This window comes from Mus caroli, unplaced genomic scaffold (assembly GCF_978045245.1).
Source record: "Mus caroli unplaced genomic scaffold, Mus_caroli_1 scaffold_9, whole genome shotgun sequence".
NCBI classification, from domain to species: domain Eukaryota; kingdom Metazoa; phylum Chordata; class Mammalia; order Rodentia; family Muridae; genus Mus; species Mus caroli.
Genome location: NW_028227264.1, coordinates 110,319,849 through 110,343,741, shown reverse-complemented (window position 1 = coordinate 110,343,741; position 23,893 = coordinate 110,319,849).

Here is a 23,893-nt window from a genome sequence, read left to right as displayed (position 1 = left end):
TTATGACCTACAGGTTGAGAACCACTGATATAGATGATATACTTGTGAGTCCATAGAATCTTATAAACATCTTGCATGTGTATATTTGATGAAGATAAGGTTCACCTCAGCTAAATACTTTGTGACAGATCAAAATAAAATGATGTATTTTTCCAGGAATATGCTTTGCAATATCTTGGAATGAAGACAGTTTGTCTTGAATGCAAGTGTCCACAAATATTCCCTTAAGACATCTTTTGATACCAGCTGGTGATGTGAAAATAAAACATGAAACTCTCGCTTACACATTCATTTCTGCTGGTGAGCAGCTTTGAAACCAGAGCTCTAGATTTTCATGGTACAAATGGGATATATTCATCCCCACCCCCAATTTCAGACCTTCTCCTAAATTATTTTAAGGTTATCTTTTTAGAAGGGGAAGCATTAAAGGGAGGAGTGGAATCTACATCTGGCTGGAGACATGATGTTGACTCGTTCTTTAAGAATGAATCCAGTTATATCAAGCACTTGTTGGCATCCACAATAGTGTCTGGGTTTGGGAACTGAATATGGATTGATCCCCAGGTGGGACAGTCTCCTTTCCTTCAGTCTCTGCTCCACACTCTGTCTCTGTATCTCTTCCCCGTGGGTATTTCGTTCCCCCTTCTAAGAAGGACTGAAGCATCCAAGGACTGTGGTCTTCCTCCTTCTTGAGCTTCATGTGGTCTGTGAATTGAATCTTGGGTATTCCGAGCTTCTGGGTATAGGGATGGGAGAACTAATGAGAGAAAATGTGCCTTCTGTCCCTTCACCTTCATGGTTGTTGTTGTGGAACTGCCGTGAGGTTCCGTTAGGTTTGCCATGGAAAGGTGTCCCCTTTCTTTCTTTCTTTCTATATCTTCCGTAAGCACGGGAATTCCCTTTACCTAATACATTGGGCTTCCTGCTTCTTTGAAAGCTTCTCTGATCACACTACATGGCTGCTTGTCTGTCATGTGGGTAACAACTTCTTTCCTTCCTTTCTCCTCCTCCTCCTCCTCTTCCCCCTCCTCTCCTCTCCTCCTCCCCCTCGTCTTCCTCCTTCTTCTGTAGGTGGCATCTTTATTTGGAGTGAGATCCTGTACTGCATAAAAAGGACAAATCAAGCTGAGTACCAATGTCCATGCTTCAATGTTCCTGATTACACATGTGATGTAATCAGCTATTTCAAGATCTTGTGACCTTAACTTCTTTTCTGTGCTTAAATTTACTTTTTTATTAGATATTTTATTTATTTAGATTTCAAATGCTTCCCTCTGTAAACCCCCAATCCCATTCCCACTCTGCCTGCTTCTATGTGGGTGCTGCCGACCTACCCACCCACTCCTGCCTCCCTGCCCTGGCATTCCCCTACACTGGGGCATCAAGCTGTCTCAGGACCAAGGGCCTCTCCTCCCATTGATGCCTGACATGGTCATCCTCTGCTACATATGTGACTGGAGTCATGAGTCCCATGTGGGTGACTTCTATTCTTGATTAACTCAAATGCTATGGCCTTTTCTGTTCTCCTCTCTGTTGTTCTCTTCCAGGCAGCTGCCAAGATTTACAGTTTGCCTGCTGTGGCGTTTTATGACTCTCAAGCTAGAACACAAATAAACAAAAGTACTTCAAGTCAGTACTCAGTCTCTGCCACACTTAGCTTGTTATCCACCCTTGATAGCTACCTGCACTTTTTGATATCCCTCGGGCTCATGCGCTTGGTGTCTTGGTGTCACCAATCCTTTGTGTCATCCTAGACTCCTTTGGTTTTTCTTTATAAGCAGTAACAATCGAAACCCTTCCATTATGGTATTTCTCCATGCTTACCAGATCCTTTGCTATAGTTTGAATCGATGCTAGACTTGTTTCCTCCCTGAGACATTGTTCTAATGTCTTAATCAGTTCTCACTGGTCCTAGTCTCTTCCTTCAGACCTGGTCCATCTGTCTCACTTTTGAATTTTTGTATATTGACTATGGTGATTCACACGTGGAGGGCAAGAGAAATTGTTTCACATGTGGAGAATAAGGGTATGTGCATGTGTGTCTTTGAGGAGCACTGCTCTAATAATCTGTAATCTCAGAATAGCGCCTACCCATGTCTCTGTAGTAACGTTTAGACTAGCAGTGAAGAATGGCAAGTAACAAGATTCCCTCACTCAGGTTTAGTCTTTTTATTCTACACAGGGTCCGACAACAGAGGAAGAGGCTAAAGAACTCCCTCCTCACAGGATGGTTAAGAGAAACTCTGAGAGAGGGATTTAAAATGAGAGCGAGAGGGCGGTGAGGTGACTCAGAGAGAGGCAAGCATGAGGATTTAAATTTGAATCCTCAACACTCATGCTCAGTGCCTGCTATGACTGCGTGTGCTTATAACCTCTACATTAGGGGACAGAGACAGACGTATCCCAAGAGTTTGCCGGTCAGCCAGGTTAGCAGGAATGGCAAAATTTTAGTTCAGTGAGAGGCATTGTCTCAAGGCTGTAGTATAGATAGCAATATAGGAGAATACCTAGTGACTTGCTTTGGATTCCTTATGTGTGCAAGTGGATGTGAGTGTTCACACAGTCACATGCCTGTGACACTCGTGCACACACACACGTGCACAACACACACTCGGGGGGTGGAGAGAGAGAGAGAGAGAGAGAGACAGACAGACACACACACACAGACACACACTCGCAGAGAGAGAGAAAGACACACACACACACAGATAGAGACGTGCACACACACACACACTCGCAGAGAGAGAGAGAGAGAGAGAGAGAGAGAGAGAGAGAGAGAGAGAGAGAGAGAGAGAATAAAGTGAGGAGAAAGAGAACAAGGAGTCTCATAACAGCTATGTAGCAACCAATATCTCCAAGAGTCAGAAATAAGGAATAGAATCAGAAAATCAGAATTCAACCTAGGCATGGAGATGCTCGGGTAATGAGAAGAATGAATGAAAACCACCTGTAAGTTGGTGATGTTTATGAGGAGAGAATGAAAAACAGGAATTTAAATGAATCTTATGAAGATCCTCGTGTGCTCACATGTGAGGAAAGTTATAGGAAAAATTGTAAGGTAACTCCATGAAATGGTAGCCGGTTGAGGGTGTAAGACATTACGAGTGTCTCTTCCATGGGGATGGTCTTTGGGAAGCAGCTCAGTAGCTGCAGTCCACTATCAGCTAGACACGCACACTTGCTGTGTTTGCAGAGTAGGGCGGTGCCATGAACGACCCAAGAGAGGTCTAAAATCTGTGTGGCAGCCCCTCAGGGCACACAGAAGAGAAGGAAAGGCGTCATAGCAACTCTTTTCAAACAGCAGCCCTTGCTTGGATGGTGGCCCTAATAACTCAAATATAACCCAAACCTTTTTAGTAACTCCCTGGCTAAAAGACTGGACTTGTCGGGAAAAAAGAAGGCTCAGGGTGGGTATTAATTCCTGTTAGCATCCAGGCTTTACATTACAGGACAGACTTAGTCCTGCAGGCATTGGGCACCAATTAGCAGACAAGATCTGGAACAAGAACATTTGCTGAGATAATGCTCTTCAATGCTTTCTACTTTGAGGCATAGTGAATCACTGTCCCCTTTGGCCAGGGGAGAGGAGAAAGGCATAGAGAGGTCAGGGACATTATTAGATCACCTATAGGGTGACAGTGATAATCACGTTAAGAGCTAACAAGTGTTAAACACTCTAAACTCAGGGCACTGGTCTCAGCACTCAGAGCCATATTATCTTATTTTATTTACTTAATCTTGGTAACAATGCTCTCAGGTAAGTATAGTTTACCATTACCAGGGCACACGTCCTTCTATATTGACTGCAGGTCACAGGATTCAACTGGGTCCCTGTTCTGTGCAACCACGAGAAGACTACCTTAAGCAGGGCTTGATGTTTCTGTCCTCTCACAAGCTGCAATGAACCAGTTATCACGCATTGCTACCTCGAGGATTCGAGACAATATTATATTAGGGGTCTGACACAGGGGGGCAGCACAGAGAAGCTGCATAATAAAAGAAAATTAATGTCAGACACTCTCTAATTAAACTCTCGTCTGCTCTCATATATTAAGGTTAAAGTCATAATGAAATTAATTATCACCATTTCCATCCTCCTCCGCATGCGCTGGTTTTGCATAAATTGACAGAAAAGGGAACCATGAGGCACAAGATCAATAGCCCAAGTTGCCAGGAAAGGGGAGATGTCCTTTGCTCTGGACAACGACTTCTAGCTGCTTTGGTTAAACAGTAACCAAAATTTGAGCCTGAAATGTTAAACTCAGCAGGCCTGTCAGTTGGCGGCAAGTCCTCTGCGCTCCTGTTCAGTGGAGGTTGAATCAGAAAGTCAAGTTCCAGGAATCTAGGGCTGCACTAGGCCAGCTGATTTCAGGTTAATATTTGATCTTCCAAAGGCCAGGGAAATGCATAAACAAAAGCATGACCAAGCCATGAGCAGCCTTGATCGTACAGTTCCCACACTAGAGTCGGGGGACATAGTTGGATGGAGTGTTGTAGGTTAGTTTTTGATGATTTCAGACCCTCAGAGGGTATTTGGAAACAAAGAGCAGGCGTGATAAACACGGGCATGTGGTGGAGGTGGCTGGAGTAGAAACCAATTCGCCATCAATTTCTATGATTAGCATCCTGGAGAGGATGCAGAAATATTCAGGGGGTTGGCCTTAATTATCCTCTAATGAAGATTTGATTTAATTTCTTGTTCTCTCTCATTCTTGTTTTCCTCACGGGCTGGCATTGCTTTGTAATTTCATAGCGTTTGGATTCTAAGCGACATGCTCTCAGCTTTGCAGGAGGTGGGGGGGGGGCTCTCTGGAGGAGAGGCGAGGTCAACCTTGCAAGTTAGATTAATTCATGATGTGGGATCTGCTCTCGCTGTTGCTTGAATAGCCTGCCAGTGTTGACTGAGCACCAGGATAGAAGAGTATAGCAGTGGTTCTCAACCTGTGGGTCACGACCCCTTCACAGGGAATTGCCAAAAAAAAAAACCAAAAAAAAAAAAAAAATCGGAAAACATAGATATGTACATTATGATTCATAACAGCAGCAAAATTAGTTATGAAATAGTAATGAAAGTAGTTTTATGATGGGGGGGGTCACCACAACATGAGGAGCTGTATGAAAGGAAGGTTGAGAACCACAGTGTTACAGAGAGAAGCACCGTGTTAGGCACTTCCATCAACATGTTTAATTACTGCTATATTAATTTAAAATTTTCTTTGTAATCAAAATTCCATGTCCACACACACATTGTAATTTTATTTTTAAGTAAAAGGGTGATTTTTTTTTTTTTTTTTTTTTGTTAGAACTTAGGGGAAAAAAAAGCTTAATTCGGGTTAAGTGACAATCCCAGCTACCATCACAATGGAGAAAGGGCATGCCTGCCAGGTTGGACAATGTATTAAGAAAAAAAAAAAGCGTCGGGAATGGGGATGGGTTAAAGAGCTGTGGAGAGTCCCACAGCCTGGTCAAGTAATTCTGTAAGGCACTTCCTAAAATGCACAGGGTTTTCTGGTGAAACCCTCTTCTTCCACAACCCTCATTGCCAAATAGCAAACAACTTAAGCTATCTTAGGTATTTTTGCTGGTGTTTTACAAATACTTGCATGTCTTTCTCGAGTTTTCGGTTTTAGCCATTATTTACCGTTTTCTTGCTATGGAGGATGAAGGTTCACCCTTTTTTACTGCCATCCTTTTCCTCCCAGTCTCTCACACACATCTCCATCCTTTCAATGCACTTAATGCATTCAAATATGTGGGTGAATTCTCATCCAGATTTTTAATAACTTTCACCATTCAGTTGGTGGTTATTCTTTTTATTGAATTTTGAAGTATTTTATTTTAAATTATGTGTACGTGTGCATGCCTGTATGTAGGTTTGGGCGTGTGAGGGAAGTACCCACAGAGGCCAGAAGGGGGCGGCAGACCTACGGAGCTGGAATTCCATGGGTCGCGCGCTGCCTTGTGGGCACTGGGAACTTCGTCCTCTTCAGGAGGCCGATCATGCACTTAACACGGAGACATTGCTCCAGGCTCCTGGTTACTTGTAAGTTGTAGCAGGACGTCATTATTTTCCTTTTAAGGTTCAATATTTGTTTGTTCTGGGATTAATGATTATCTTTTTTTCTTTTTGTAATTCTTTTTTTCTACCCACTTTTAATTTTATTGTTAAGTTTTTTTCTTGGTAAGGGGTTTCTATGTTGCGCTTAAATTTGCGATCCTGCAGCCTGAGCCTCACGAGTCGCTTGGATTGTAGCCCATGCCATGCACCCAGGCTGGCTAATGAAAAGAATTTACTTACCATGAATTTAACCCTATGTTCTCCCCGGTTGTCAAAATCTTCAAAGAACAAAATACAGAGATATTCTATCATCGTTGGAAGAGATATTCTATCATCTTCAGGAAGTCAATACTCCTCTTTCTCTCTGTGTTGGGTGTTGTGTTTTATAAAATGGTGTGAGTGCCTCAGCAGGCCCATGCGGAGGTGTTCCCTCTGAGGTATCCACCATAGGACAGGCTTAGTATAAAAGGGAGTTTATTTGGTGGGGAAGGGAAGGGGGCCTAGAGGAGGGAGTAGAGGCAGAGAAAGGTGAGGGACAGAGGACAGAAAGAGAGAGGAGAGAGGAAGAAAGAGGGGAAGAGACCAGCCTTGGTGTGTGTGTGTGTGTGTGTGTGTGTGTGTGTGTGTGTGTGTGTGTGTGAGAGAGAGAGAGAGAGAGAGAGAGAGAGAGAGAGAGAGAGAGAGAGAGAGAGAGAGCGCTGAACAGTCCTTTACAGCCTTACCTGGCTGTTGCTAGGTAACTGTTGGGCGGAGCCTAGAGCAAATGCTAACATTGTATCCTTTCAATCACGAGTCCTCTATACTCATTCTCTATTTTCGAGGATTCATCCTTCAGCTTCCAGAGAATAATAGGATGGGAGGGGAAGCTTTTAAGATTTTCCAAATTCTAAGCTGCATTTATCCCACCTTCACACCAGATAGTTCAATTGGATACAGAATGCTACATGGTCAGTCATCTTCGTTCTCAGCTTACAGGTCACTGCCTTGCTTCACTTCATCGCTTCTGCTATTGTTACTGAGAAGCCAAAATACCATCATTATGTTTGATGATGTATGAAATCTATTCTCTGTGAATGATTTGTGTGCGCGTGCGCACTCATGCATCCGTGCCTGTGTGTGCCTGTGTGGTGGCTAGTTTTATGTCAATTTGACACAAACTAAAGTTATCTGAAAGGCTAGAACTTCAGTTAAAATAGTGAGAACTTCGATTAAAATAGTGCCTCTATAAGACTGGGTTATAAATAAGCCTATAGGGCATTTTCTTGATCAGTGATTGATGGGGAAGGGCCCAGCTCATTGTGGGCAGCGCCACCCCTGCTGCTGCTGTCCCTGCGCTCTACAAGAAAGCAGTCTGGGCAAACCAGAAGGAGCAAAGCCAATAAGCAGCACCCTTGTGTGGACTCTGTGTCAGATCCTGCCTCCAGTTTCTTGCTCTATTTGAGTTCTTGCCCTGACTTCAACCTCATTGTCCATCATTGAAGGAAGTCAGGGCAGGAATTCAAATAGAGCAAGAAACTGGTGAATACACAGTAGTTCTACTTTCACATGTTCATTTTGTGTAGGAAGCATAAAATTCCCGTAACATTTCATAGGAAGTTTTCAGTTTGAGTAACGACCCACCACCAGCCTTGTGCTTCATAAGGTAAGCTGTGCAGTGCTAATGTTTCCCTAAGTGTGACCCAAAGGTCTACCTCCTAAAGGCTTGGTCCCTAACACAGGAGCTGGTGGACTCTTTAGGAGGCAGGGCCTCATGCAAGGAAGTTAGCTCTTTAGAGGCACATCCTGGAAGGGGTTCTTGGTACATTGGCTCATCTCTTTCTCTCTCTTTCAATCTCAAGTCATCTTGAGGTGTGCAGCTTCCTCTACCTTGAGTTTTTACTGTGATGCTTCACCTTGCTAACAGCCAACTGACCATGGAGTGAACCTTTAGAGACAGCAAGCCAAATGAACCTTTTCTTTTCCTTAAAACAGATGGTCTTAGGTATTTTGTTAGTGACAGCAGAGAGTAAGTAGACAGTGTAAATGTGTAGAATTTAAAAACTGAAGCGACCAAGGAGAAAGGAAGCCAAGCCACTGGAATAACAGCACACAACTGCATCTCAGAGGGTAACAGACAGGGGTTCTGTTGGCTTGTTGCTACTGTGGATGTCTGTTATTTTCTGAGTGGGAATGAATGATTTAATGAGTTAATGAAGTCACACCGAGAGGCTATTGAAATGACTTTCTGTGACTTCCACTTCCTGTACACCCGTAGTACCACTTCCCTATGTCACAGTTGTTCATTGTAGGCTGAAGGACTGGAATGACACACACAATAGAGGACTTAATTAGCATAAATCAAAAAAACCTACATCAGTCTGCAAGTTTTATACAGTCAACATTTTCTATAAGCATTAATAGTGAACAGATACTTAAAGTGTCTGCTCTACAATGAGAAAACTCAGACTTGAGCCCTAACTGCATGATTTTTGGATATATTATCTAATTTATCTGTTATATTTTTCTCATCTATGAAGACGATAATCAAGCATAACCCCAGAATATCTTCTTAGAAGAGGTCTTTCCTGACATCCTGGTTGAAGGAGAACCTTTGCACCGAGTTTTTGTAGTATTTTTTAAAAAGTTCAGTGTCCATTTAAAAAACCAGAATGGGGCATTGTGACATTCATTACAAATGTTATGTGTATGTTGAAGATGACAATTGATATCAACACTTAGAATAACAGCAATGGTTTCTGTGACAGGTAAATGTGATAACACATTTTAAGAGTTTAGCACAAACATAGCAATAAGCAGTCTGCATCTTATGAATGCTGTTAAGAGTTGTCCTAATATCCTAATTATCAGGCAAATGATCAAAAAGATGAGGCAGAGAGGAGGAAGAATTTCTTGGAATGAGAGAGAACGGCATGTTCTCGCACATGCACATTGGTTCTCATCAACACGGCTATCAACAACTCTGTGATATAATGTTGGTCTGTTTGCTGTAGTGCAGCCTAGCTTTTCTGCTCTCTGAGAAGTTCTCCATGGTTGCTGAGTATGGATGAATCTCTCTGCTTACTATGTCATGCCCTGCCACAACTGCATTTCTATAGCATTTTTACACTGCACTTGCTCCACCAGGATGGTATTGCTGAGTTCTATATTTTCATTCCACCAGTGGTTCCTTTGGAACACCCAGTGGCCAGGCATCTTCTGTTTTCCTTCAAATCGTTACTCATTTGTAAGTCTTATTATGCCTATGTAAAACACTTGAGGCAAAGGTGAAGTCATGATGGGATTGAGATGCTTGTGAGAAGATGTCAGATCTGAATATAGATAGGACAGCAGGTATTTCATTGTTTTCTTAATGGTCTATTGTGGAAGGCATAGGGAAACCATATGATTAAGAAAACACCACAAAATACATTTTGCTTATTCTTACGTGTTCAACGGTTCTCAGTCTTTACCATGGGAATTGCAATTCAGTCTTAAAAGCTATTATTGCTGGAGTTTAAGGAATGACTTGAGTGTTCATTAAGGGAGAATTATGACATCCTCCCCTGGCTGCAGCTGTTATGACAATTCGATGCTCCCCCGTCCTGCCACATACACTGTAGTCCTTGACTCTGAGAGTTAAACTGTTTTCTCTTGCTCCTTCTCATTTCCATTTACCTCCTGCTTTTCCCTTTGCTTTGGAGTTGTGTTGATTTGATTTTTTTCAAACAGATTCCATCTTGGGTTGTCCTTTATCTGCATGAATCCCTGGTAGGTAGCTCCTTTGTTCATCCAGTATCGTCAGGACCACACTCTCTGACTCTTCAGTGATTCATCCAGGTCTAGGTTGGATGATGGGTACTTTCTAATGGATGCTGTTCTGAAGTGGAAATTTCTGGTTTCTTTGGCGACTCAGTCATGCCATGTGATGTTTTTCTGGAAACGGCAATATGAGAAGATGTTTTTGCTGAAGCAGACATGTGGGAGGATGTTTTTCTGAGAATAGACATGGGGTGTTTTCTGGAAGCTGTCTGGAAAAAGGGCATGTGCTGTCTTGGTAGAGCAGATGCTTGGGAGAGCAGGTGATGTTTGGAAAGGGCATAAATATAACCCAACAGACAGTGGATGGTGCTGTGTGGTATTGGTTTGCCTTGCCACTCTTTGATGACCATCATTTGTCACGACTTCTTAGAGAGAAATGCACCAAAGAACTTCTGGTGGTGTTCGAGTGGCTTCTTGCCATTTCTGTGGACTTGAGCCATTTGGCAGAGCCTCATGACTTTTTCTGGATCAAACTGCTATTGCTGATTCATGAATGGTGTTTGAGAGTGTATCTACCTACCACAGCTGATTTGTGTGAACTGAACTGCTGATATCCTGACAATACAGATTGGATTCACACCAAAGAATGATTTCTACACAGGTCCACAGCCTCCTTTGCCCTATTAACCTTTCCTTTCCACTACCTCTGGTGGACTGTGGGCTAGAAAGGTTAAAGCTTTTAATTACACTTAATGAAGTAGGTTTTGACAAATATAAGCCTGCACTGTTCTTTTTACCTTCGATAGCAATTTTTCATATATAACTATTAAAATTGTATCTTTCATTAGACATTTAACTGACATATTTACATGCTTTGGTTTAATTTACCTGAAACTTACTCTAGTCTCATATTCATTATCTGGTTTTAATCTTATATTTAGATGAAGACATTCAATTTCTCTCTATGAAGTATCTATAGTGGAGTTATTTTTTGAGAGACTAATCATTGTAACATTAATATATGATTTTCTTGTGTAGTACAAGCCAACTTAACACAATGTTGTCTTCTAGAGGAGCAGGTCTCACCTGATTTTATTTAGATCAGATTATTTTAGAGGTCCATAAGAGAGGAAGTGCTGAATAACAGCATGGTGGCAAATCTGCAAAGCTTTAAAAAAAACATTTTAAAATACGTGATGTGTGTGCATGAATGTGGGGACCAAAGACCACATCGAAGGTCCTCTGCTATCTTTCTACACCCTTTCTTTGGACACTGATCCTGAAAGTCACAGATTTTGCTAGCCTGGCTGTCCCACAAGTCTTCAGGGATCTGAATGCCTTCCTACCCCATTAGCTGGGGTTGCAGAGGAAAGCAACCACATTGCACAGCGGCTTTTTGTGGATATTGTGGAACCAAACACAAATCCCCATCCTTGCAAGCATCTATCCATGAAAGCATCTCCTCAGAACTATCAAAGCATTTTTACACTAGCAAAAAAATTCTAGACGTGTCCATAGGAGTGTGGCATGTTTTATGATGTCATTGAATCTTATAACTTAACCTCCCAGTGCCTCAGTTTCCTCAACTGTAAAGTTGATATTATCTATTGTGGGAAGCCACATACGCCATTACAAGACAGCACTGGCTACCGCTGGCCACCACCCATAAGTTTGGGTAAACAACCAATGTGTGCATGTGCAGTAGAGTTTTTTGCTGAGTCACTGCCTTGCCCGAGGCATGCAAATGAGGTACTGAAAGCATAACCAATCAGGTGTAGACACTCCTCTCCTAGGCCTATATAAGCAGCGCCAGTTCTGGGGCTCGGGGTCTTTTCGCCTCTGCAATCAAGCTCTCCCAATAAACGTGTGCAGAAGGATCCTGTTGTGGGCTCTTTCTTGCTGGCGAGTTGGGTGCTCATAATCTATCTATCTATCTATCTATCTATCTATCTATCTATCTATCTATCTATCCATCCATCCAGCCATCTATTTGATATGATATAAAGGGGAAATTTTAATGTTACCTGGATTAATGGACCTAGATCATAGGGATGCAAATTTAATCATAACATTAGTACCGCCTTCCTGGCTCAGGGTGTTTAAAGTAGGCTAGGCAAGTGTGATACTTTCAAAATGATGCTTAAAAAAAAAGACAGCCTCAGATGCAGAAAACAATGTGTTATGTTTGATTTCATGGTTGTTAGATTTTTGTCAGCTTGACACAAGCTGGTCATCTGAGAAGAGGGACCCTCAGGTGAGAGAATGCCTTCACCAGCCTGGCATGTAAGCAAATATGAGGGTCATTCTCTTGATTAGTGATTGATGTAGAAGGTGACATTCCTGGGCGGGTGGATCTCGGGAGTGTAAGAAAGCAAACTCAGCAAGCCAGGAGGAGATGGTGATTTGAGTAAGAACAGCCCACAGATGCTCATATATTTGAATGCTTAATCACCAGGGAGTGGCACTATTCAAGAAGGATTAGGAGGTGCGTTCTAGTTGGGGGAAGTATGTCAGTGGGCATGAGCTTTGAGATTTCAAAAGCCCATGCCAGGCCCAGTTCTCTCTGCTTCTCTAAGTCTGTGAATCAGGGTATAGCTCTCGGCTATTTCCTCCAGTACCATATTTGCCTGCTTTCGACCATGCTGCCTGCCGCAAGCATAATGCATTAGACGTCTGGAACTCTTAAGTAAGCACCCAGTTAAGTGCTTTCTGTTTTAAGTGTTGCCTTGGTTGTGATGTCTCTTCACAGTAGTAGAAGAGTGACTAAAACAAGGAGCAAGCCTGCAAAAGGTATTCCTTCATGATGTCTGCCTAAGTCCCTGCCTTCAGAGTTCCTTCCCTGCCTTCCCTTCATGATAGACTATGATGTGAAAGTGTAAGATGAAATAAACAATTTCTTTCCTGTATTCAGCTTATACAGTATTTTTGTGTCTTTTAAAACTAACTGCTTCTCAATATTTTAAAAATGAAAGACATTATATAAAATATATATTTCAGGATACTCCTTAAAAATTGGAGGATTTGGAAGCACTACAATGGTGGTCGAACTTAATGCCAAATTTATTCTCATTACTACAGTCTATTGTTTAATCTTAGAGCCATATTTTCAAAGTCGACTCCCATCCCCTTGTCTAAAGAGTTATTTGCTGCTATTTTGGATTATAAAAAGTAGACTGCAATGCCTTCTTTTTATTAGCATGTTTATTGTATAAAATGGTGAGTTTCATTATAACATTTTTAAAAAGGTAGATTTATTTTATGTATGTGAGTACACTGTCACTGTGTACAGACACAACAGAAGAGGATACTGGATCTCATTACAGATGGTTGTGAGCCACTATGTAGTTGCTGCAAATTGAGTTCAGGACCTCTGGAAGTCAGTGTTCTTAATTGCTGAGCCATCTCTCCAGCCCTTGTTATAACATTTTTATTTTATCTTATCTGGTACTCTCCTTGGCCTTCTCTCTTTCTCTCTCTCCTCCCTTTCCTCCTGGCCCCGTCTTTTTAACTAATCTCCTTTCTTATTTCAAGTTTCTTTTCTTAGTCTCATCTTTCTGGATATGTCTTCTACGGCTTAGCTTTATTATGTCATTAATGGCCAAAACCTGCTTCCTTGTGCACACATATCACATTTTCTTTCCCCATTCATCTGTTGATGGACACCTATGCTGATTTCGCACAGTGGCTATCTAGTACAACAGTAAATATCCGACGCCTCTGTGGTATGCTGGCTTAGATTCCTGCTAGTATACACCTTGGAGTGGTATATACAAGATCTGGATCACAAGTTCTACGTTTATGGGCCCAGCATGAAGCTGCTGTGTGACTCTGCTACCTATGAGTAGTTCTGACTTTAGTTTACTGAGGCATTCCCATAATGATTCCTATACTGGATTCACTAATACACTTAAAACCTGTACAGTGTATAAACCCCACGGTTTTGATAGAATCCTTGCCAGCATTTGTTGTTTGGTTTTCTGATGGTAGCCATTATTACTAGGGTGAGGTGGGATCTTAGCTTTTTTTTTTTTTTCAAGTTTTTGAGCAATAAACTCATGTCTTTATAGAAGCCATGTAAGTGTTATACTACTTAGCTATAACCCCAGGCTTCAGATCATTTGGAGTTGTATTTTTCTGATGACTAAAGGTATATTAACACCTTTTTTTTTTTTTTTTTAAAAAAAGAACTATGTGATTATTTATTGATTGGGGATTTATTTTATTGTGTTTATTTGAGTTATCTGTTTATACTGGATATTAATCCCCTGTCAGATGACTCACAGGCAAAGATATTTTTCCGTTCTGCAGGTTGTCTCTTAATCCAGTTATTTTCTTTGCTGCTTAGAAGCTTTTGAACTTCATGCAATCCAGTTTATCAATTCTTGTTGTTGTTTTTCTGGTCTATTTGGATCCTAAAAGTCTATGCCTACCTGCCTCTGGCAATACTGGGGATTGAACCCAGAAGTATATGCTAGACAAGTGCTCTACCATTGAGTCGTGGCCCCACCCTTGCCTGTATATATTCTTGAAGCATTTTCCTTCAGGAGTTTCAATTACATTAAGGTTCTTGGTAGTTTTGACTTGATTTTTGTAACTTTCAGTGTCTCTTCAAAGAAACAGCTAAAGCTGTATTGTTGTGAAAGCATTTTTTCCTCTGTCTCTGACCCTCCTTTCTTCCTTCTTTCCTTTCTTCCTTCTTTCCTTTCTTTCTTCTCCCTCCCTCCCTCCCTCCCTCCCTCCCTCCCTCCCTCCCTGCCTCCCTCCTTTCTTTCTTTCTTTCTTTCTTTCTTTCTTTCTTTCTTTCTTTCTTTCTTTCTTTCTTTCTTTCTTTCTTTCTTTCTTTCTTCTATCTTCTTCTTTCTTCCTTTTCCTTCCTCCCCCCTCTCTCTCCTTCCTCCTATCCCCCCCATCTTTTCTTTCTTTTCAAGACAGGTTTCTCTGTGTAGTCCTGACTATCCAGAACTTGCTCTGTAGACCAGGTTAGCCTCCAACCTATAGAGACCCACCTGCTTCTGCCTCGTTAGTGCTGGAATTAAAGGTGTGCTCCACTACAACTTGGCAGCATTTTCTGATATAGCTTGGAGAGTTCGAAAAGTGACATTACTCATGGCACAGTTACTGTCCAAGAAACTGTCTGGCATGGGCTCTCTCCATCCATTGTTCTTACACAGAAGAAATTCATAGTCCAGAAAGGATGAAAACACACACACACACACACACACACACACACACACACACACACACACACTTTATAGTTTAATATTAGAGATGCAAAGGAGACTGTGGGTTCAGAGAGAAAGGAGATTTATTTACATGGGATGTGGGAGAGAACAGTGACTTCATTCAGTCAACAAATCAAATATATTTATGAGCTATGTAGAGAAACTGGTGTTGTGTGCTGGGGACACAGGGCCTGTCTTTGAAGGAAGGGAAATCTTGTTGGGGATATGTGGTAATGTGGCACCAGAAAAATATGATAGAGAAATACAAGAGAATGTATGTCAGATAATTTGATCTAGAGATTGTTTTTATATGAGATTAGGGGCAGAGGAGATTCTATCTTAGGGGGTTCAAAAAAAAAAGGAAATAAATTTGAATGGAGAATATTCAGATGGAAACTATGAGATACGACTGTGTTTCAGGCAGAGTAAGCCAATAAGTAAATATGTCAGTTCAATTACTGAGGAAATATAGAATTTTGATAGTTATATATAAAAATTTAGTACCTAAGATGAAGAGAACAATATTCATTAGTTACATCACTGTCAGTAGCAGGGACTGCAGACGTAATTTGCATGATGTCTTCCCTCTACGTTCTCCCATTCTGGTAACATCTGGAAGAAAAAGGCAGATATAGAAGAAAGTGTAAGGAAAATATGACCTAAGCACACCAAAGAAGACTTGTCACATTCAATATTTTACAAGTTCATATTCGTTCAGTACTCATACCAGCACTGCATAAAGGATTCTTTTGTTCTTATCTAGCTAACTAAAACCCTACACCAGTATAGTTTCCAGCCTTTCTAATGCTGCGACTCTTTAATACAGTTCCTCATGTTGTGGTGACCCCACAACCATAACATCATTTCATTGTTACTTCATAACTAAAATTTTGCTACTGTTATAAATTGTAAAGTAAAGATCTGATATGAAGTATATCTGATGTGTGACCCCTGAGATCCACAGGTTGAGAAACACTGCCCTAGAACAATAAACGCCCTTTTCTAAAAAATATATATTTTTAATTTAATTTTTACACTCCATTTTCCATTCCCTGCCCTCCCATTCACCCTCTGACTGCTCCACATCCCACACCTCCTCCCCACCCCACTCCATCTCCACATGGATGCACACCCTCCACCTCACCTGACCTCCAAACTCCCTGGGGCCTCCAGTCTCTTGAGGGTTAGGTGCATCATCTCTGAATGAAGACAGACCTGGAAGTTCTCTACTGTATGTGTGTTGGGGGCCTCATATGAGCTGATGTATGCTGTCTGTTTGGTGGTCCAGTGTTTGAGAGATCTCAGGGGTCTAGGTTAATGGAGACTGCTGGTCCTCCCATAGGATTGCCCTTCTCCTCAGCTTCTTTCAGCCTTCCCTAATTCAACAACAGGGGTCAGCTGCTTCTGTATATTTGGTTGGATGCAAATATCTGCATCTGACTCTTTCAGCTGCTTGTTGGGTCTTTCGGAGGGCAGTCATGCTAGGTCCCTTTCTGTGAGCACTCCATAGCCTCAGTAATAGTGTCAGGCTTTAGGACCTCCCCTTGAGCTGGATCCCACTTTTGCCCTGTCGCTGGACCTTCTTTTCCTCAGGCTCCTCTCCATTTCCATCCCTGTAATTCTTTCAGACAGGAACAATTATGGGTCAGAGATGTGACTGTGGGATGTGGGGAAAGAGGAACACTCCTCCATCGCTGGTGGGATTGCAAACTGGTACAACCACTCTGGAAATCAATCTGAGGTTCCTCAGAAAATTGAAAATAGATCTACCTGAAGCCCCAGCTATACCACTCTTGGGAATATACTCAAAAGATGCCCCACCATGCCACAGGGGCACCATGTTCCACCATGTTCTAGCGGCCTTATTTGTGATAGCCAGAAGCTGGAAACAACCTAGATGGTCCCACAACAGAAGAATAGATACAGAAAATGTTGTTCATTTACACAATGGAATACTACTCAGCTATTAAGAACGAGGACATCATGAGTTTTGCAGGCAAATGGATAGAACTAGAAAATATCATCCTGAGTGAGGTAACACAGACCCCAAAGGACATGCACGGTATGTACTCATTAATAAGTAGATATTAGCCAAAAAACCAAAACCAAAACCAAAACCAAAAAACAAAAAAACAAAAAACAAAACAAAAACAAAAACTCACACAGAACACTCAAGATACAGTCAGTCCACAGAACTCAAAAAGCTCAACAAGCTGAAGGCCCCAAGTGAGGACACCTCACTCCCATTTGGGAGAGAGAAGAAAGCAATCACAAGTGGGGAGGGAGGGAGAGACCTGGCGGAGGTGGGAAGTAGATGAGGTTGAGGGGGAGTGGGGGCAAGAGGGAAACCTGATCTGGTATTGGGTGAGGGATAAGGAATGAAGACCTGAGGGCCAGCAGAAAGAATGGAAACCTCAGGCAACCTCAGGAAATAGGAGGTTGGGGGGACCCCCATAATGCACCAGAGACCCTGGAGGTGAGAGACTCCCAGAACTCATCTTAGATGAAACGCCCGACAGTAGGGAGAGGGAACTTATAGAGCCTGCCTCCAGCAATAAATGCACTTTTTACGTGACATCACAAGCAAGTCGTAGTTCTGAGATCTGAGCAGAGGAACATCCAGATTCCAGCCCATTAGCCTTCCAAAACGTGCATCATTTTGCTCCTTTGGCTTTTTGTATTATTTTACAACACGCTCATATGAAATGTGGTGGTTAACACAGCTCTCCCAAGCTCAGCATCGCATACCCCAGATCTGTGCTGTAACAAGAGGAACAAAAGACACCAGCAGAGCGAATCCCTTCCTAATTTTGGTCATGCAAGTTTAAATTTTGAACACTAGCAAGGCTACTGTGGTGGACAGCAGGCAGCCGTGAGTGTATGACACCGCATCCCTTTGCTTATCTGATTATGAAGGTTGATTTTATTTCAGAGTAGGAAATATTTTGATACACGCCTCTCAGAGAGACACAAGAAATTAACATCATAAGTGTGAGAAGCACCATCAGTTCTTTATGTCCGAGCTGTCAATTGTAGCCTGCAGCCAATGAGCCAATGTTGATTAAATGGCTAACATGGGCAAAATGCTGGGAGGCTTTACAGGGAGTTCCAAAGGGACCAGCTGACGATGCGGTTTCCATCTCAAGCATTTTATGAGCTAACAGAGGAGATGGGGAAGATATACGTAAAGACACTACCAGGAGACAATGATGGTTGTAACAGCGACAGACCCATGCCTAGAGCATCTGAGATCATTCATGATTAAATAGGTGTATTCTTCGGAGACTAAACGTGGTAAAAATGTTAATTTTGAAAAGGTTTCAAGGGAATTTTATTAAAATAGAAAACCAAAGATGCTCCAGAGGTCAAGTGCTTACTTAACTATATAATAATTTCTTCCAAACACTATGACAGCTTTCTTCCAAGCTGCATAGTATTGGATAGATAAATGACATAAATCAGGGAAAAAAAATCAATTTAAATTCATTTGGAATGAAATCTTTGATATTTTCAGTAGAGTTTATAAATTTCATTTTTCTTCATTTCCTCAAGTTTAAATAGAAAGATGTGACCTCAGGGTTAGCAGAGACATCAGAAATGCTACACAGACTCATGAGAACAAAGGATTCTGAGAGTATCATGCAAGTTTCTCATATTAATGCCTTATCCTGGCACTAGGTGTTCTGAATTTAATAGGAAAATCAAGCGTTGCATTAATGTAGTACCTCAATGAAAAGTACGTGGAAGCAGCTGCTCACTGCGTCTTTTATTATTTTGAATATAGATATGATTACTGATTAAGAGTTAATTATGTTCAAAGATTGGGTAGATCTATATTAAGAGTTAGTTATGTTCAAAATAGTGATGTATGGTTTACGTTAGTCACAGAATGCACAAACTTTGAAATAAGGATGTTGAATTCTTTTTATTTCATTAACTTTTTTACACAGTGTACTATGATTTTTTCCCCTCCCCAACTCCTCCCAGATCCCTTCCAACCTCCTATCTACTTGGCTTTAAAAGTCTGAGAGACATGGAAGTGAAACATGCAAAACTCTCGTACGGCTCAGCAGTTAAGAGTGCTGGCTGCTCTTCCAGAGGTCATGAGTTCAATCCTCAGCAACCACATAGTGTCTCATAACTATCTGTGATGGGATCCGATGCCCTCTTCTGGTACAAAGGTGTATGTGCAGTTAGAGCATTCATACATAAAATAAATTAATTAATTAAAAAAAATGTCATGTCTGGTAATGCGCTCTTCATTTTTTTTTCTGAAAAATCCCTAACTTCTGTGACTCAATATCGACTTTAGAGCTTTTTGTAATGTGATATCCTTTCCCCCTCTTTCAGTCTTACTGAAGTTGAAGAACAGTATACATTTTCACGAAAGAATAGCAAGTGTGTTGTATGAAATTTTGGAGAGTGAGCCTGATACTCAGTATCAGACCGGAGGTGCCAGTCACCGTGTTGTCATTAAGATGGGAATCTTGAAATCAATGACCTCAAGAAATATTTAAAAAGCTCTTAAGGTTTCATCGTTTGCATCTTTCATTATACTGACGAAATTACAGATGCTTTCCCTTGTCCCACTTTTACCTCTGAGCGTTGTGAGTTCAGTCTGTCTTAGAGTTTCTATTGCTGTGAAGAGATACCATGGCTACAGCAACTCTTATAAAGGAAAACATTTAATTGGGGCTGGCTTACCGTTCCAGGATTTAGTCCATTATCACCGTGGAGGGAAGCATGGCAGCATGCAGGCAGACATGGCGCTGGAGAAGGAGCTAGCTGAGAGTTCTACATCCAGATCCATGGGCATCAGGAAGAGACTGAGATGCACTAGGTCTGGCTTTAAGCTTCTGAAACCTCAAAGCCTACCCACAATGACACACTTCCTCCAACAAGGCTACACCTACTCCAAAAAAGCCACACCTCCTAATAATGTACTTCCTATGAGGGGAGCCATTTTCTCTCAAACCACCACACAGTCTGTTCATCATCATAACCCCACCATGTACCACAATGACAGATAAAAGTAGACATCTAACTTTTTTTTCTGACATGTATCAAGTGTCCTGTGGCTTGCTAAAAGATACAACAGAATCAAGCAAAGAGAGAAACATCACCACTTGATTGTGTAATTATGAGAAAACAAAAAAAAGACGTAGCTTAGGGGACAGCATATAAAGTTTCATTTTATAAATGGTAGAAGATGCTAAGAAAACAAAGATTTGTCTGTGTTTTGGGGGAAATTTCACGGGGCCCACTTCAGATAAAGAAGTACAGGTAGCAATTGCTACTGAGAGAGGGAGAATTAGTGTTGTCCAGGGACAAGCCTCTTGATGTGTAGCTGCAACAATACAAATTAAAAAAGAAGAGGTTATGTATTTGAGCAGGAGTAGGGGAGACAGGAGAAGCTGGAGGGGAAGAGAAAGGTAGGAATGGTGTAAATACAGGACTCATGTGTGAAATTCTCAAAACATAAATGAATTTAAATAAAGAAAAACTCAACATATTTATTTAGAGTTGTGAGAGGCACACGCTTGTCCTGTTCTGGATGAGCATCTACACACAATCACATTGTAGTCATTTCTGCACATTATGGACTCGATGTAGAACAATTGGAATGTTTTTCAGGGTTTTGAAGAAGATACAGTTTGGATAACACAATAACTAACTTGAAATATTTGAGTACTATTACACAGAAAAGAGAATAAAGTTCTTGAGGACCATGGGTAGGTGCTTTCTCCTAAAGTGGCCATGTTAGGCCGGAGGTCATGGCTTGGCTGTGGTGTCACTCTCCAGTGTCTCAGCAGCCCACCCGTTTGTGTGGACAAAGAAAAATCTAGTGGCCTGTGGCAGTAAATCTCCTCCCAGATATGCCCTGGCAATGAAAACACAACACACACAGTGAATATGATTACATGCTGTGTGCCTAGATTGGGTAGATCTACCGCTACACTACCATCTTCCACATCAATGAGTCCCCTTAGAACTTGAGGTTTCTCCAGGCCATGTGCTTCTCCTCTGCTTTTCTTCTTCTTCCTCCTCCTCTGCATCCTCCCTCTCTTCCATTTTATCCTTCTTCTCTCTCCCACCTTCTGCTCCACCTTCCCTTTTATCTGCCCAATCATCAGCTCTCCTTTATTTTTACAAATTAAGGTGGGAAGCAGGTTTACAGGAAATCACCTGAGTGCTGACTCCTTGTTTGCAACCACTCACGGGAGAATGGAATTAACATCAAATATACGCAGCCCCAGGGCTGTCCACAACATTGGCCAAGGCAGGGTTCTTTACAAGATGAGATTAAGAAACCAAAGTGGAGTGATTTTGGAATTTTTGAGATGATGGCTGCCTCTTAGTCCCAAGAACCCTAGCCTGAGAGCCAAGGGCAGGCCTGCTGTGTATTAGCCCTGAGACTTTGGACAGAGTTTTAATATCATTGTTTTTATTTCTTCATTTGGAAATAGGAGTTGAAGGATATCACCAGGATATCTGTAAAGGTCATACAATATTTTCTTTGCTGAAATACCTACTATCGTGTGTGTTTAGGGACCAGGAGGCTGTGAGTGAATATTGAACCATAATGGTAGAATTGCTGCTTTCAAATGACAAACACTGTATATCCAAGCAGAATAAAGCCATACCACTCAGACTCTCAGACTTCTCTGTTTTTTATTTTTATTTTTTGCCAATTTATACACATATGTAGTGGAATTTAGTCTTTATCCTTTCTCATACCATGTCTCCTACTGTGGAAGGGGTTTCTTCTCAATAGTTCAATCTCTAACATTCCTGGGGCGTGCACAAGTGTGTGTGTGTGTGTGTGTGTGTGTGTGTGTGTGTGTGTGTGTTTGTGTGTGTGTGTGTTTGTATGCCTGCGTGCACGTGTGCATGTGTGTGCTTGGTGTATGTGTGTATCTCATTGGATTTAATTATAGATTCTTGAACATGGATGAAAGTGATTTACTAGAGCATGGGCTACTTCTTACCGGGTCTATGTCAAATTAAAATGAAACCTCCTCATCCATCAATCATTAGCTACCAACAGTTTCTCAGGGAGGGATGGCCCTCATGAATTCCCTTTTCATGAATGCTGAAATGTTGATGGGTTACATCTGATGCTCGTAACCACAACTGCAGTGAGCTCGACCACACCATGTCTAGGAGACATGGCACTTCTGTAGCACATTGCCTTACCTTTGAGTTATTATATTTCTTCCAACCCCTCTTCTACAATGTTCCCTGAGCCTTGGAGGAGGCAATCTATCTGTTTTGCTTAGAGCTGAGCAATCTGCCATCTCTTATTGTTGGCATTTTACCAGTTATGATCCTTTGCGTTAACTGCCGTCACAGTTATAAGGCACTTCTTTGTATCTGGGAGCATTACTGATCTGTGGGCATAAATATGGATGTTCATCAGACAGCTTTTCAACATTAGCAAAACACCACTAGTAACCCCACACTAATTTCCATACTTCCTGAGTCAGCTTATAATCTCTCTCTCTCTCTCTCTCTCTCTCTCTCTCTCTCTCTCTCTCTCTCTCTCCCTCTCCTTCACCCCTCAAACTAAGAGAGATTTGCCTGCCCCTGCCTCCTGAGTGCTAGGATTAAAAATATACCAGATCTGGCACCATTGGTGGTTGTGAGCCATCCCACAGGGGTGCTAGGAAGAACAGCAACAGCTCTTAACTGCTGAGTCATTTCTCTATCCACATCGTGTTGTTTTTATAGTCAAATCTACCTCTCTCTTCCATTATCCCCTGGCCACCATGAGTTAATTCTCTATAATTTTGTTATTTTGAAAATGTTATCTAGGTATAATGAAACGGTATGCGACTTGAGATTCTTTTTGACTCTGCACAACTGAATTGTTCTTAGGTACATATTCGTTTTGTTTTGTTTTGGGTTTTTCCTTTGGAAAGCATTCCTTCTGAAATAAATGTAGGCTTATATGCATTTCTATGAGATAGAAATATCCTGAATATCTTTTACCCAACTTCTCTTAAGGGCAACATCTTGCATAATTACTATGAAATGTCACCAATTAGAAAATTGCTCTGAGCATGCTGCTGTTACAGTAAATCTCCAACCCTGTGCAGAAACACACAACCCAGTTATTATATTTATAAGCTGCAAGCCTAGATTGGGCAGATTTACCACTACACTACTCTATTCCCCAGCTATGACATCCTTTGCTACTTGTGCCTTCTCTCTGCCATGTGGTCTGTTCCGTTTTCATTCCACCTCCTCTCTCTCCATCTTCCTCCATTTTCCTTCTCTTCTCCCCCACTCTCTAAAACTGCCATCTCCATCTTTCCCTTTCACTGCCTATTCACAGGCTCCAGCCTTTATTTGACCAGTTAAAATGGGAGAAAGGTTCACATGAAATCACCTGAGTATGGGATCTACTTCTCTTCGGGGCAGCTCCTCTTAAGGAAGCTGAATTAACATTTGAATACAAACAGCACCAGGGCAGCCCACAACATTTCTTCCTTATATATGTGGATAATCAGTAAAAGCAATTCATTAATTTTTAAATAACATTAACAAATCCATATTAAGTTGTTACTATATACTGTAACTCCATGGACATAGATACAATGTATACACACATACCTGCACTGCTTATTAATGTAAACTAATCTTTGCTGAAACACTAGAGTATACATATCATTAGTATAGTCATAGCTAAGAATGCTGGATCACAGACCTGGTGATGAATCAGCTCTTTGAGGGTCTCACACTTAAGAGCTGATGGGACTGACTGTAATTGATTCAGTTTTAAAGTTGATTCAAAACCATTACACCGTTTGCAAGATTACAATCAGTAAATTCAAATCAACCAGCATACAGAATTATGATATTTTAATTAAAA